Consider the following 13,745-nt stretch of genomic DNA (forward strand, 5'->3'; position numbering starts at 1 on the left):
AAATCGCTTGCCGACGCCACTATGACAACCCGGTTGCCAGAAAGACGCCTACACTCTCCATCCTCCCCGGCCCGGTCACCTGCGCATCTGTCGACACTTTTGTTTGCGCTGCCGGGGACTGGAACGGATTATCCGACGACGTCGTGCTCACTCCGGTCCATCAACTTTCAGGTGTTCATCTGAACAAATGTTTTACCGAATGGCACAGCCCGCATGCAATACCCCCATCGCTTAATGCTTCCTGTGTGGTATTAATAAATCAATTACTAAATTGAATTATTGATGAGTCTTCACGTTCTAGAGCAACGCTGTGGTCTACGAGGCCCGCCGTAATGGACTGCTGCGCGTTGTACCCGGCCCTGGAAGGCTTTTTAAACGTGAGTTCAAATGTCAGTACAGGGGCGTTTTTGCAGTTCCCCTCCTCCTGATTGCAGCTTTAGAAACCACGATTGACCCTGCGACCTTCGGCTCCTGAGCAACCGAATTCCTCTTGTCCGTTCGTGGTCTCCTGTAGTCGTGCAATCAGACCAACAAGCCCAAACCACTTAGTCCTCTTGTTCACTTCATGGAATGGGATAAGTTTGCTTTGCCTCCAGTGTAGCCAGGCCCTTAAAGAGCGCGTGCGAGAAGAGCGGCACCATCTATCGCGGAACTTCCGAGACCAACTCCGCAGCGGGCACTGCCAGCAAAACGGCTGCTTTACATTGCTCGCGTGAGCTCGGAAGTGAGAGTGGAATCCCTCCCGGTTATCTTGAATTGCGTGTAAAACTGCGGCGAGCGACTGCGGCATCACTTAATTGGCCCTCGTTTACCGTTCCCCCTCCTTAATTATTGCTTCGAACAGTTTATTTATTTATTTATTTATTTATTTATTTATTTATTTATTTATTTATTTATTTACTTATTCATACTGTTAACCCTCCAATGAGGGCCACTATAGGGAGGGAAAACATACACAAATCGAATTATAAATACAACTCTCATTGAAAAAAACACATTCACAAAAACAGAATTAGAAATTTCCACCTCGTTCCAGCAAAAATGTCTTCACACCTAAGACAAAATTTTCAACATCTGTCTGTTCAACAAACTCACTTGGCAATTGCTTTTACATTTCAATTACATCCGGAAAAATGGAATAGCGGTACACATCGGAACATGTAATCATGGGTTGTATTACTCTACTGTGTCTTTTTTTTTTTCGTGGGTAACGTTTCAGAGGCGATTTCAGATAGTATTCCCTGTTAATTGTTAAGTTGCCTTGCATTATATGAAAAAAAAGTTTAAATCTGTGCTTTCGTCTTCTCATTCCTTTTGATTCTAACTCGCATTCATTTAAAATTTCTGCGACCGAGTCAGTGCGGCGATATTTAGAACATATAAAACGTGCTGCAATTCGATGTACCCTTTCCAGTTTCTGTTTTAAACCCTTTTGATGTGGGTTCCATACAGAATTCTCATATTCTATAATCGGCCTTATAAACGTCTTGTAGGCAATCACTTTAATTTCTCTGGTCGCATTAGGTAGCTTTCTTCTGAGGAAACAAAGCTTCTGGCGCGCTTTTGAATAGATATTTTCAATGTGGCGGCGCCGGTCAAGATTATATATTAGTGTTACTCCAAGTACCTGAAACTCTCATTCTCATCCAAGAAATTCTTACTAATATTGTATTGAAACTTCATAGCATTCTCCTTTCTTGTTACATGTGTGCACGTGGATTTTTTGTAATTAATTTCCATCCCCATTTCAGGCACCATGAGTTTAATGACTGAAGGCACCTATTGATTTTAATCTCATCTTCCGGGAAACCTACAGCACCATAAATTGAACAAAAATCGGCACAAAGTTTGATCTGAACAGGCGGTTCAACGATAGCTGGAATATCATTTATATATAACAAAAAGAAAAGTGGGACCATGACAGAACCCCGGATAGCACTTCTTTCAAATTCTGACAACTTGATAACGATTTTATAGGTATGTCTGAATCCGCAGTACGATAGCGTCGATAACATCTAGTCTGCGCGGTTTTAAAAGAAGTTTCGAATGCAGAACTTTATCAAAAGCCTTCGCAAAGTCTACACATACAACATCTACGTGCTCACGTTTATCTATGGCGGGCCGCCGCGATGGCTGAGTGGTTATGGCGCTCGGCTGCTGGCCCGAAAGACGCGGGTTCGATCCCGGCCGCGGCGGTTGAATTTCGATCGAGGCGAAATTCTAGACGCCGGTGTACTGTGCGATGTCAGTGCACGTTAAAGAACCTCAGGTGGTCGAAATTTCCGGAGCCCTTCACTACGGCGTCCCTCATAGCCCGAGTCGCTATCCCCCATAATTCATAAACGTTTATTTATGGCCTTACAAAAGTCATGAACGGTTTCAACCAACTGTGTAACTGTCGAAATACACGACCGGAAGCCATGCTGCAATGAACACAACACCCTGTTTTCTTTCGAAAAAATTAGAATGGATTTTTATATTATATGTTCAAAGACCTTGCAACACATGGAATTGAAACCGGTCTATAGTTATTTACAAATAGTCGATTACCGCCTTTAAAAACCAGAATAACAATAGCACAGCCCCAATCTTGGGGCAAAAAATGCTCACGCAAAGACTATTTCAAACAAACTTCGAAGTAATATGACATCCATTCAGCATACAGTTTACGGAATTCTGTCCGTACTTCAGCGTGGCCGGAAGTTTTCTTCGTGTCCAAATTTAGCATATGCTGAAAGTTGACCGCCAGCCAGCCTATAGACAGTATGTGAAGTGTCTATAAACTTTATGGGGCCTGCGCCTGCTCTGGTCTAGTGCAAGTTGACCTGGAAAATTCGGCTTCAGATGGTAACTTCTGGCGTACACGTGCAAGGCGTGCGGTTCAGCGGAAACAGATTATGCGAGCTGCGCATTTCTCACTCCCAGACATGGCGCGGAGTGGCGACACCTTTCCTGGGCTGCGCAACGACCGGATGCTCTGTATGCGGTGACGCATTACCTCACTGCGCTCCAGCGTTCCTGTAAACAGAGCAGCAGAGAGCGGTCAAAATACTTGTACTTAACATACCAGGTGTTTTTTTTTCATCTGTTGAGATCTTCTTTTACAGTGCCATGAAAGATCTGACAATGCGCTCTTTGCAGGTGGATTGCACGCCATAGCGGACATATGTTCATTTATAGTTAAAATACTACTAGGTAACATGAATTTCTCAACATTTAGATTTTTGTTTTTAGATATCAATAATATATTGTGAAATACGAGGCTTTCGCCATCGCAGGTGAACCGCGTACTTAAAATTTATAAATCGGCATTGTGGTTCGAGATATCGAACATGGAATTAGACGCGCAAAGCAAGCCGATATCGAAACAGACGCGAGACATGAGCCGAAGAGGCACAGCCCCACTACCAGCCGGAGGGCTGTCGGTCAAGAAGAAAAGCACGCCCATATTATTAATTATGGGAGACGCGCACGTGACTCGCAGCGTTCTCGGATAGGTGCCAAGGTATGTAGGTGCTCGCGACTCGGTCACTTGGAGCGTTGTTTCCCACTTTTCTCCTGCGGGGAAGAAGAGAGGAATGGCGTCCGTTGGCCCGGCGCCGAAGGAGCATTGCTTCGTTTTGTGGCCTTTAAACGCGTCTTCCCGGAATGAAGTGCTGCTTTACTGCTTCCGGCGCATCTCGCTCGTTGGTTGCGGTGCGTGGGCTCATTTTGCGAGCATAATTCCACGTTCGATTTCTCGAACTACAATTCCGATTAAGAATAAAAAAAACTGGGTTCGCCTACGATATTGAACATCTGCGATTACGCCTTATGATAGTGTGCCTTAAAACCAAAAAAATTACAAGTTAATTACATAATAGCCATAACCTGTAATCGCATTTTAACCATCTACTACCACGGGCATAATGTCCGCCATGCCGTACAAACCATCTGCAGCGAGCAAATTGCCGCATCTTTCATGGCTGCTTAAAGCAAAATCTCAACATGTAAAAAAAAATACAAATTTACAGTCACTACTTCATTTCCCCTCACACCTTGCGTACAAGGTCACGTTTTGATAATGTGAAAATTATCAGGGAATATGGCGTGCTTAACAGTGTATGTTTAAATTTTTATTTTTTCTGAGAACCATAAAGAAGTGGAACAAATTACAGAAGTATAATGCCGACAGTTCCAGCATGTGTGAAGCTAGTCTTTTATTTTGTTTTTATTTTAATGGTTGGTATCTTGATTCCACATAATTTGTTCTTATAGTTGCTGTTGGCGTGTTCTTCTGATTCCTGTATTGTTATTTTTGCTGACGCATGCTTGGAAAGAAGCAACTCTTTGAAATATAAATAAAAGATAATATAATAAATAAGTAAAATACATCCATGCCAGCTAACGAAGTGTGCAGGTCTTTTGCAGAAAAATGCCCTGGTTTCATGAACCTGACGTCTTTAAATTATGTCCTGGACCTACCTGCACACACCTCTTATTTAAACACGCAAAGCTGAGATGGTTGAGGAGCCCAACTTGTGGAAGCCGGCTTGCGCGCAAGTTTAATGTTCGATTTTTCGACCTCAACTGAAACAACGAAGCATTATCTGTCGCTTGTGGCTACCGCCCACCAAGGGGAAGCGTTGACGCCCTGAAATCATGTCCTTTTTCGTTCATACAAACCAGCTATAACTAATTATAGACGGTGACTCAAACATTTGTGTGCTTCAAGGCAGAACTGCATCACGTGACTTCACACTACTACTCGAGTCACACGACTTCAAGACCGCCATTTCACAACCAGCACGAATCACAGTAGAAAGAGAATCATTAATACACGCGGTTATCACCTAACGTTACATAGGCGACATAAAGGCTGGTGTTATTGCAACCAGTATAAGTGATCACCTACCAATATACATGCTATGGAATGCTCATTTATTTGATGTACAGAATACCTGCGTCCCCCAAAGGCATTTTCGCAGGAGATAAGGTTTTAGAAAGATGTAATTTTTTACAATTACAACCAAGAATGCAAAAAAAGAACAGTCAGCATTAAGGTAATACGAGACAATAAGTTCGCATTGGAAGGGTAACAGACAGTTACAAAATGAAAACAATGTTGCACTCACAACTACAGCCTAGAACAAAAATCATGGTTATCGCAGACTGAAACACATTCTTCGAGCAGCAAGTTCCACTCTTTCACTGTTTTTGGAAAAAATTATTTTGCAAAAGTGTTTGTTTTGCAGTCATGTTCGCGCACCTTTTTTCAGCGGTGATGTCGAGTAGAGACGTAAGTTGGCTCCGACAGGTAGTCGCGCTTATCAATGCCTGTTCGATTATAGAATATGCTTTGGAAGAATTTGAGCCTTAATTTTTTTCTGCTGACACTTTATCTTCTTTATCTCGGTAATACTTTGAGAAGGGTGGCTATTATTGGAGGCGAAGCGTGCAGTCTGATTTTGGAATTTTTCTATTGAATGTGTCAAATAAGTACTGATAAGGATAGATTTGATATGGAAAAAAAGTTGTTTTTTTTTATTAACATCTTTGGACGCTGATTTGAAATTTTTACGGAATTTTATATTTGGAGGTCGTGGGTTCGGATCCTACCGGCGGCATGGTTGCTTTTCTGCTGCTTTATAAGTAACTTTCTTTAAGCGATAAATTAATCTAGGTATTATTATCCCACGGATCAGCACAACACATTAATATATATATATATATATATATATATATATATATATATATATATATATATATATATATATATATATATATATATATATATATATATATATATATATATATATATATATATATATATATATATATATATATATATATACTTCCCTGTGCACCTTGGTTTCGGTGGCTGTTGGCTCCCTAGCTCACAGTTGCACACCTGCATCGGACAGGTCTTTTGGCTGCTGAGCATGCACCCCCTCACCCTCACTTCTGCACAGGCTAAGCAGTGCGCATGGTCCCCCTCGCTGGATTTGCGACTGCAGGAGCCTCCTCCATCAGCCACTTTTCTTAACTGTTGAGCGCGCCCTGGTTCCTGCGGCGCTTGTAGCGGTTTCCCGTATTCAGCAGCTTTTCTTTCTTTTCTTTTTTTCCTTGGCAGCTTGCCCGATGCCTCTCGCTAAATTCGCCGTTAAACGCGCCATAGCGATGGAGCGCTTTTTAGCGGCCTCAGCAAACGTTCACAACGCAACACGAACGGGCGAAACTTAAGACGAAGATTTCAGACTCACAGCGCGAGCTATACTTCATGTTCGGCTTCAGGATCGCCGCAGTCCTCGCACAATGTTCGCTTTAGCTTTCCGAGAGTGGCAGTTAAAATCAGCTAATGTTTAAAATAATTTCATTCAAACGGGAACATCCGCAGCCACGAAGGCATTGCGTAATCAGGTCGTGGAAGACGTATGTGGGAAGGGGCTGGAAAATATCTATCGGGACTGCACAGCCATCGCAATCCTGCACAGGAAATGCAATAAAATACGTATCAGGAATGGTGCCAGGCATGGTGACTCAATAATCTCCCTTCCGCTAACAATCGCTTATCTAAAGTGGCATAGATACGGGTGGTTTAGTAACATTTCGAGATTGAAGTTAAAGTCGGTACCTTACTGAACCTTGATTTGGTGAATTCATTACCCTAATAAACAATTTAGGGGAAAAACAGCGCACTGAGAATTACAATTGACGTGGTATCGAGGATCTAGATAAACTGCGGCACGCAAGAGATCGGTTCCCAACAAAAGCTTCTCCGCATTTTCATGGTGGAAGCTATGCTGGCCGTGCCGAAGGGTTTCTTTATAAACACATCTATGCGAAATTTCAGCAAAATGCTGTAAAAAAAAATTGCAGGACGCTTAAGCTTCGTTGTAGCGCTGCCAGGGAGTGCACGGAACGCCATCGCCGGTCCGGCGCGACACCTTGCCCGTTGGAAACACCTTATAACGCATTTTTCATTTTTTTCAATGGTTTCAGTTAATCAATTGATGGATTACACACTCTAAATTTTCTTAATTACTATCATTAAGCACTGTCTTTTTCATTTTGAGCATTTTGACACCTTTGAATGCTCCTTTTTCCATTTTTTTTTCATTTAACCATTCAAATAATTGCAATGATTTCATTAACTCGTCATCGCCTATCACACATCAATCAATTATCAATCACTAGTACCACAAATTACCATGATAATTTTTTTAAGCAGCCCCGGATTATTTCCGACACGCGTAAAATCACCTTATGTGAATTTATTTCAAAGTTCAGCGGTAAACGGTTTCACCTCTCGGCAATGCAGCCACGACGTTTCCTGAGCCCTGCCACCAGTCCTTCGAGAAAAGCCCGCCTTCATGGAGGCAAAGCGTCACTGAATTCCTTAAGATTTCATCAGCCGTTTAAGCGAGGCGTATGTTGACATACGCTGTCGGGCAATCCAAAATCGGCATCTTTTAAGATAGCCTACAAAGGAGGGTCATCGCCTCTTCTGGCGGAATGCTGCTGCAGTGCTTACATTGTGGAGAATGCCTTGCATTTCGCTGAAATGCGGACATACCTTCTTTGTTCGAACATCATATGAGTGTTCCTATCGATACTTCCCTGAGGAAGTAACGGGAAGATAACGGGTAATTTTGGGGACAGTGTTTTCGAAAGTAAAGATGCGACATGGACCAGTTGGTTCAGATTCAGTATCGGGTAATAGAAAACAACTACGATCTTATGCATACAACCAGAGGCCGAGCGCTGTCAGCCGCATATCAATTGCGGACCTGCGGAAGAGGAGCCTTCCCTTCATGTGTCATGACTCTTGAGGCGATCCTGCATCCCGGACGGCCTTTAGCGCGCGGTCTTTGAAATAAACCCATTCTCTATCTCTCTCACTTTGCGGACAGTCCCTGACGAGCGGGCCGGACACGCTGCGGTAGGATAATCCACATTACCAAAAAAGACAGAGCGCGCTGTAACAGAAATTTGTTATGATGTGTATGTGCAAGTTAGGCCATTTGCTTCAGATTCCTTATCAGACACGCAGCGAAAAAACTACGTGATACAAGATAAAAATCACAGGACGAGCGCTGAAAGAAGTACTGGCGCTCACTAAATGCTCAGAGACAAAACCAAAGGCTGCAACTTGCCAGTGATGCTCATATAATGATGAGTGATGTTTGTTTTACTTTTCCATTTAAAGCCTCTACTGCTGCTCCAAGCTCGCGCTTGTGGGCTGATTTCAGTTGCCTTCAATAAACATTGACCGGATTCTGTGAAAACCTGCTGCGATTTATGCGGCAGTCTGAGACAACGAATGTCTTCGAAACTAAATGTCGCATAACGTGGTGGGATTTGTTAGTTATTGCTTGATTTGGTAGAAGTTATGTCACTACTTGATTGACCGACTCCACTTTTCGTCTCCAGTGTTTGGTTAAATGTTACATGTTCACTGATTGCCTGGGAAACAGTTTTATGCACTACAATTATGTGTCTAAGATGGGACCTTATGTCATTAAATTCTTATTGCTTACTGTTTATTTATTGTATTATTGGAATATTTATTATTTACTGCGATAATGTCTGACCGCTGGATATAGTTTATTTTCCATTTCATGTTGGTATTCGTGATGTGTGCGTTGTTTTATCTCTATTGTGTATTGCGTGTTGTAGCTGTATACTGAGGCGTATTTTGTAGCCAGTTCCACGTTGTTTTGTTCCCTTACGCGAAAAGGAGTAGCCGACGTTGCTGTCAGACACCAACCTTTTCTTTAATGTCCACGTCAAGAAAAAAAAACGCCACTGGATCCTTGCACCAATTCGAGATTGCCCCTGTGTTTCACATTGGTACATGGCCCAGAGAACGAAAAGCTATTGCAAATCGATGTCTGAGTTCATTTCATTAAGATTTTCTGCAAATAGGTGAAACGCGGAGACTTTAAAAAAGTGTGATTGAAAATGCTTACCGATTACCTAGACGTCAATTGCCCACGGTCCCCAAACTCAAGGATTGGGGGCCATCTTACGCTCCGCCTAGTTCAGCTGACGGTGGCTAAATCTACGCGGTAAGGCGTCTCATTTTCTCTCAAAAATACAAAAGAATGTAGGTTTCGGTGTTTAGGCTCGGTTTTGATTAGACACCCTGGTCTCAGTGAGCGAGCAAAGTGCTTCTGTAGCCACATTTTTTTTTCTAGGGGGGGGGGGGGGGGGGGGGGGGGGGGGGGGGGGGGGTGGGGGGGGGGGGGGGGGGGGGGATCGCTAATTGATCCTGAGAATGATTTCTCACTGTACTCCCACTCTCGAAAACCGCGAAAGTCAATACGTCTGTACCATTATCATTTGCTGCTGCCGCCAAAGTCGCGCCTAGCGAACCTAGCGTTCCTCATGCAGTATACTGGACGTTTACACATGGTCTCTTTGGGCGAGCGCTCAATAGATGGCTGCAGCTGCGCGGCGCGGATAACGGCCCGTAGGCGTATCTACCGCGCCTCTCTCCCATGAGGTTTCGCTTTTTTCTCGGACTGAAGGCGGCAGCTTTGTAAACGTAGTAGTCAGTCACCGTCATTGAAATGGAATTAACCACAAAACGATGCGGCTGGTCACTTACTCATATAAAAAATAACATCTCATGGCCTTGAACAACACCTGTGAACAAGAGTAAGGGGGCCATCCCACCCCTTCCCCCCACCCAGCGAAGAATACGACAAAGAATTCGAAAGCCTCTGCCGCACGTTTTACCGAGGTCTGCGTGCGTGCGTGCGCCTCCATCAGGAAAAATGCACCTGCCACGTTCGAGCCTCCACCCACCACCACCCTCCACCCAACGCAGACCCGGAAAAGAAAAAGCGACGGTGAATCAAATTCAAAGGTAGAGTACGAAGGCGATCAACGCAAAAGCGAAATGCGCAACCAATACGGCTAGCGCGGATTTCTCGCGTTAGACCGCATGATCGCCCATGCTTTTCTTTTTTTAACGATTTCTTTTTGACAGCTGTCTAATTTATTTTGATTTATTTTGAATAAATGCGTTTCTCTTTAAGGTTTCAGCAATTGGACGTGAACAAGTTTTCTGTTGTTGGCGCGAACTGAAGCCACCTATGCTTTATGCCGGTTATTTTTGTCAACTTTTTCTAAGTCATAATGCAGGCGCCTCCGCAAGGAAGGGAATCATAACTTTTAAATGCAGCAGAAGAAGAATAAATGGCACACTAGAATGAGGCGCAACGGAACGGCACTTGTTCATTTGCAAACTGCAACGCGCACGCGCTCTTCCTATATTCTCTAGAAGCAGCCGATATTCACCTTGGCGCTAAAAATGGACCGCACCTCTACCAGAGAGCTGCACAAAGTGTGGCTATCATGTGTACAGGCGAACAGATGACGTCAGGCCTCAATTTTTGGCATCGGTTACACTTCAATTACTTCCCTGCGACTAAGGATCCTCCCTCTGGAGGCACTCACAGCGAGGCATTTGTAATCAATCAGTAATTAATCATATAGTACCACACAGCAAAACCCAAAATGCCAAACAACCGACCCCGACTGCGCTTTCGACTAGGATTTGCGTCAGTCGTGGAAGCACAATGGCGAGCATGACTTTGGAATGTCAAGTGCGTCAGTGCGCCAGCAGTGCTTACCACTGGATGGCTTTATAAATAACGCGTAACACTAATCCTGGGCAGCAAGGAAAACGCGCGTGAGCTCGCCGCCGCTGCCGCTAGGTAAAAAAACACGCCATCACAGCACGGTATGAAATGATGTTACCAACATGTGAAAACTCTTTTTTCGTGTTATGATTTTCGCATCCTATGTGGATATCGTGAGTGGCCTTGTGTACAAGCAGCGTTGTCTACCAGCTGCAAAAAAGTATTCGCAATTCGTATGAGTGCGGAACGGGCTACAACTGCGTAATTTTAGCATCCTTCGAGTGTCCTTATAACAATGAAGGTTGGTAGGCGGTTGTCAGGGCACCCTGCACGCTTTGTGCGAGGATAGAGGCTGCGACAGTCCTAACCCCTCAGCTGCTTCTCAGTCCATGCGACGAGCGGTAGGTAGCACTTCACGGAACTCCGTACCAGTTTAAGAGCTGATTTCAGAGCACGGGAGAAAATTGTCCGAGTAATTAAACGCTCTCATAAAGTGCAGAGTTTTACGCTTCGTAGCCGCGTGGAAAACGAGGAGTCGCTCAGAAAATTTCTCTTTTTTTTTTTCAGCTGTTAGTAACGGATACATACATAAATTACATATCGGTCGCACAGTACTCCCTGCTTGAACGGCGCGCAAGACGTGCCACGAAAAGCACAAAAGCGTTACCGACTTCTTGGCTCTAATTGCTACGAAAGTAAGCTGCCTCTGTTCAATTTACTGCCCCGTTCGCGTGCATGTGAAACGCATGATTGGCTCTCAGTCAACCTTCGCTCCGTAGTCCTCTCCCGTCTGGGCATTCGCGTAAGACCGCCCTGCTTCACGCAAGCAACGACTTTGCGAAATGAAATCGGTGAGGCGGAGGACATTAATGGTCGCAGCCGCGCCGGCGCTAATTCCGGCCGATTTGTGCCACAGCTACGCGCGTGAATCCGCGAAGCCACGTTTCATTCCCCCTCGTCATGCTCCCTCCTTTCGTCGACGTCTGCCACCTGCGGCAGTTGCCGCCCCCGACGCAACAGCGGCGTCGCCGACGCTGCGGAATCCCACCGGTGGCGACATTATGCGACAGCGGTGTATACGTGGCTTGAGTCGCGTTTAGGCGAGAACGCTACACGTGTAGTATTCACCCCCGAAAGAGCCCCCTATCAACGTAGCTCGCTGAGGCTCCCGCAAACAGATTGTGGTTGCGGCACTGGGTGGGAAGGCGTAAAATCGACCGCTAAAGTTGCAGCGTGCTTGAGAAATTAGAAATTCGCCGAGGTAAGAGTAGAACGGAACACGCAGCTAGCATGCCGAATGTTTCGTGGTACACGTCCGAAAACAGATCCTCTCTATGGCGAACGCATGTGCCTAGCTGTTCCGATTATACGTGCGCGCATTGCGCAAGGATTAGATGTAATCAACGAGCATATAACGCGTTGCTTGCTCATGCGCGTACGCGACAAGAAAGCTTCACACTGGCAACAGCAAGCGAAGACCCGCATCCGGTGATTCGTTCACGCAAAACATCATTAGCGAAAGGAAACAAGATCGTAAGCAGTATTGTCCGAGCGCTTATCTTTGAACGAAACTCACACACTACGAGAGGCACTGTAATGGGCAGTTCAGTCAACATCATTACCACCATAAGCTTAGCTTCGTCCACGTCAGGACAAAGGCCTCTCCCATACTCCTCCAATTAACCCTGTCTTGTGCCAGCCGCGGCCACCCTGCCCTCGCAAACTTTGTAATCTCACCCGCCCACCTGACCTGTTGCCGCCTCCTGTTGCGGTTGCATTCGCATGGATTCCACTCCGTCGCCCTTAAAGGGACACTGAAAACATGCTGGAAAAACAGGGCAAAAAAAGAGACGACTGCGAAAGAGAGGGGCACACACGAGCGCTTTTGCCGCCTTTTTTTTTTTCTGCGCTATTTTCTCAACACGCAACAATTCAGTGTTGCATCCTTATAAACTGAAGACCACTCCACGCAATTACTGCTAGCAGTAAAAATTCATTATCTGGCTCTTCCTCGGTATGATAACGTTTCTCCGCCAGCAAAAAGCGCAATTAACGCCGAGAAAATTGGATTTAAAAATATTCCCGTCAGTCTATTCAAACTAGTTACGCATAACTACCTAGAATCACAGGTTGCCGGGTTAAGTGAATGGCCGGGTTAAGTTAACACGGGTTAAGTGAATGGCCGAGTACCGTAGCCTTTGAGATCCATGCCGGAAAAATCTGTGCTGAGGCATGCGATATCGGCCGCAGATAGCAAATCCTTCACTTCGTTTTTTTTTCTAGCTTATAAAGCTCTATTTTCGGTAAGAGTGGTCTATTTGTCATTAGAACGTGGTACCCTATAGGTGCACGCGAGCTTCAGTTTCTCCTCAGGGTCCTTTTAGGACCATCGGTTATCTTGCCTTCGCATTACATGCCCCGCCCAAGCCCATTTCTTCCACTTGATTTCGACTAGGACATTAACTCGTGCTATTTCCTTGACTCACACGGTTCTCTCCCTGTCTCTTAACGCTACATCTATCATTTTCTTTTCCATAGCTTGCTGGGCTGTCTTCAATTTAAGTTGCACCCTTTTCTTTAGCCTCCACGTTTCTGCCCCATAGGTGTGTACCGGTAAGATACAGCTGTTATATACTTTCCTCGTGAGGGATTCTGGTAAATTGCTATTCATGACCATATAGCACATGCCATATGCAATGAACAGCGCTCGTATTCTCATAGTTATTTGACTCTCGTGGTCGGGATCTGCGGTCACTACGTGCCCTAAACAGATGTATTACCTTACCACTTCTAATGCTTCGTTACCTATCGTAAGCTGTTGTTCCCTTCCGAGACCGTTGAGCATTATTTTTAGGCCCGCCGTTCTGTTTTGCCAGTCTCGGTCCTCAATCATGCTCTGCTATTCCGCCCCCGAGTTACCTAGCAAGGCAATGTCGCCAGCGAATCGCAGACTACTACGGTATTCTCCGTTAACTTTTATTCCCAGCTCTTCCCAATCCAGTTCTCTGAATACCTTCTGTAAGCACATAATGAATAGCAGTGGATATATCGTATCTGCCTTCCTGACACCCTTCCTGCTTGGTATTTTATCACTTTCCCTTAGGTGGACTACGG

The 13,745-nt window shown here is 44.9% G+C and overlaps 1 long non-coding RNA gene across 1 annotated transcript in view; it reads left to right on the forward strand.

Annotated features, from left to right (window-relative positions):
- The first annotated feature begins 9,522 nt into the window (after window positions 1-9,522).
- Window positions 9,523-13,745, forward strand: part of LOC144094933 (uncharacterized) — a 42,499-nt gene continuing 38,276 nt past the window's right edge. The window contains exon 1 of the long non-coding RNA XR_013306621.1: window positions 9,523-9,853. This is a non-coding gene — a long non-coding RNA (uncharacterized LOC144094933). The remainder of the gene's footprint in view (window positions 9,854-13,745) is intronic.

This window comes from Amblyomma americanum, chromosome 1 (assembly GCF_052857255.1).
Source record: "Amblyomma americanum isolate KBUSLIRL-KWMA chromosome 1, ASM5285725v1, whole genome shotgun sequence".
NCBI classification, from domain to species: domain Eukaryota; kingdom Metazoa; phylum Arthropoda; class Arachnida; order Ixodida; family Ixodidae; genus Amblyomma; species Amblyomma americanum.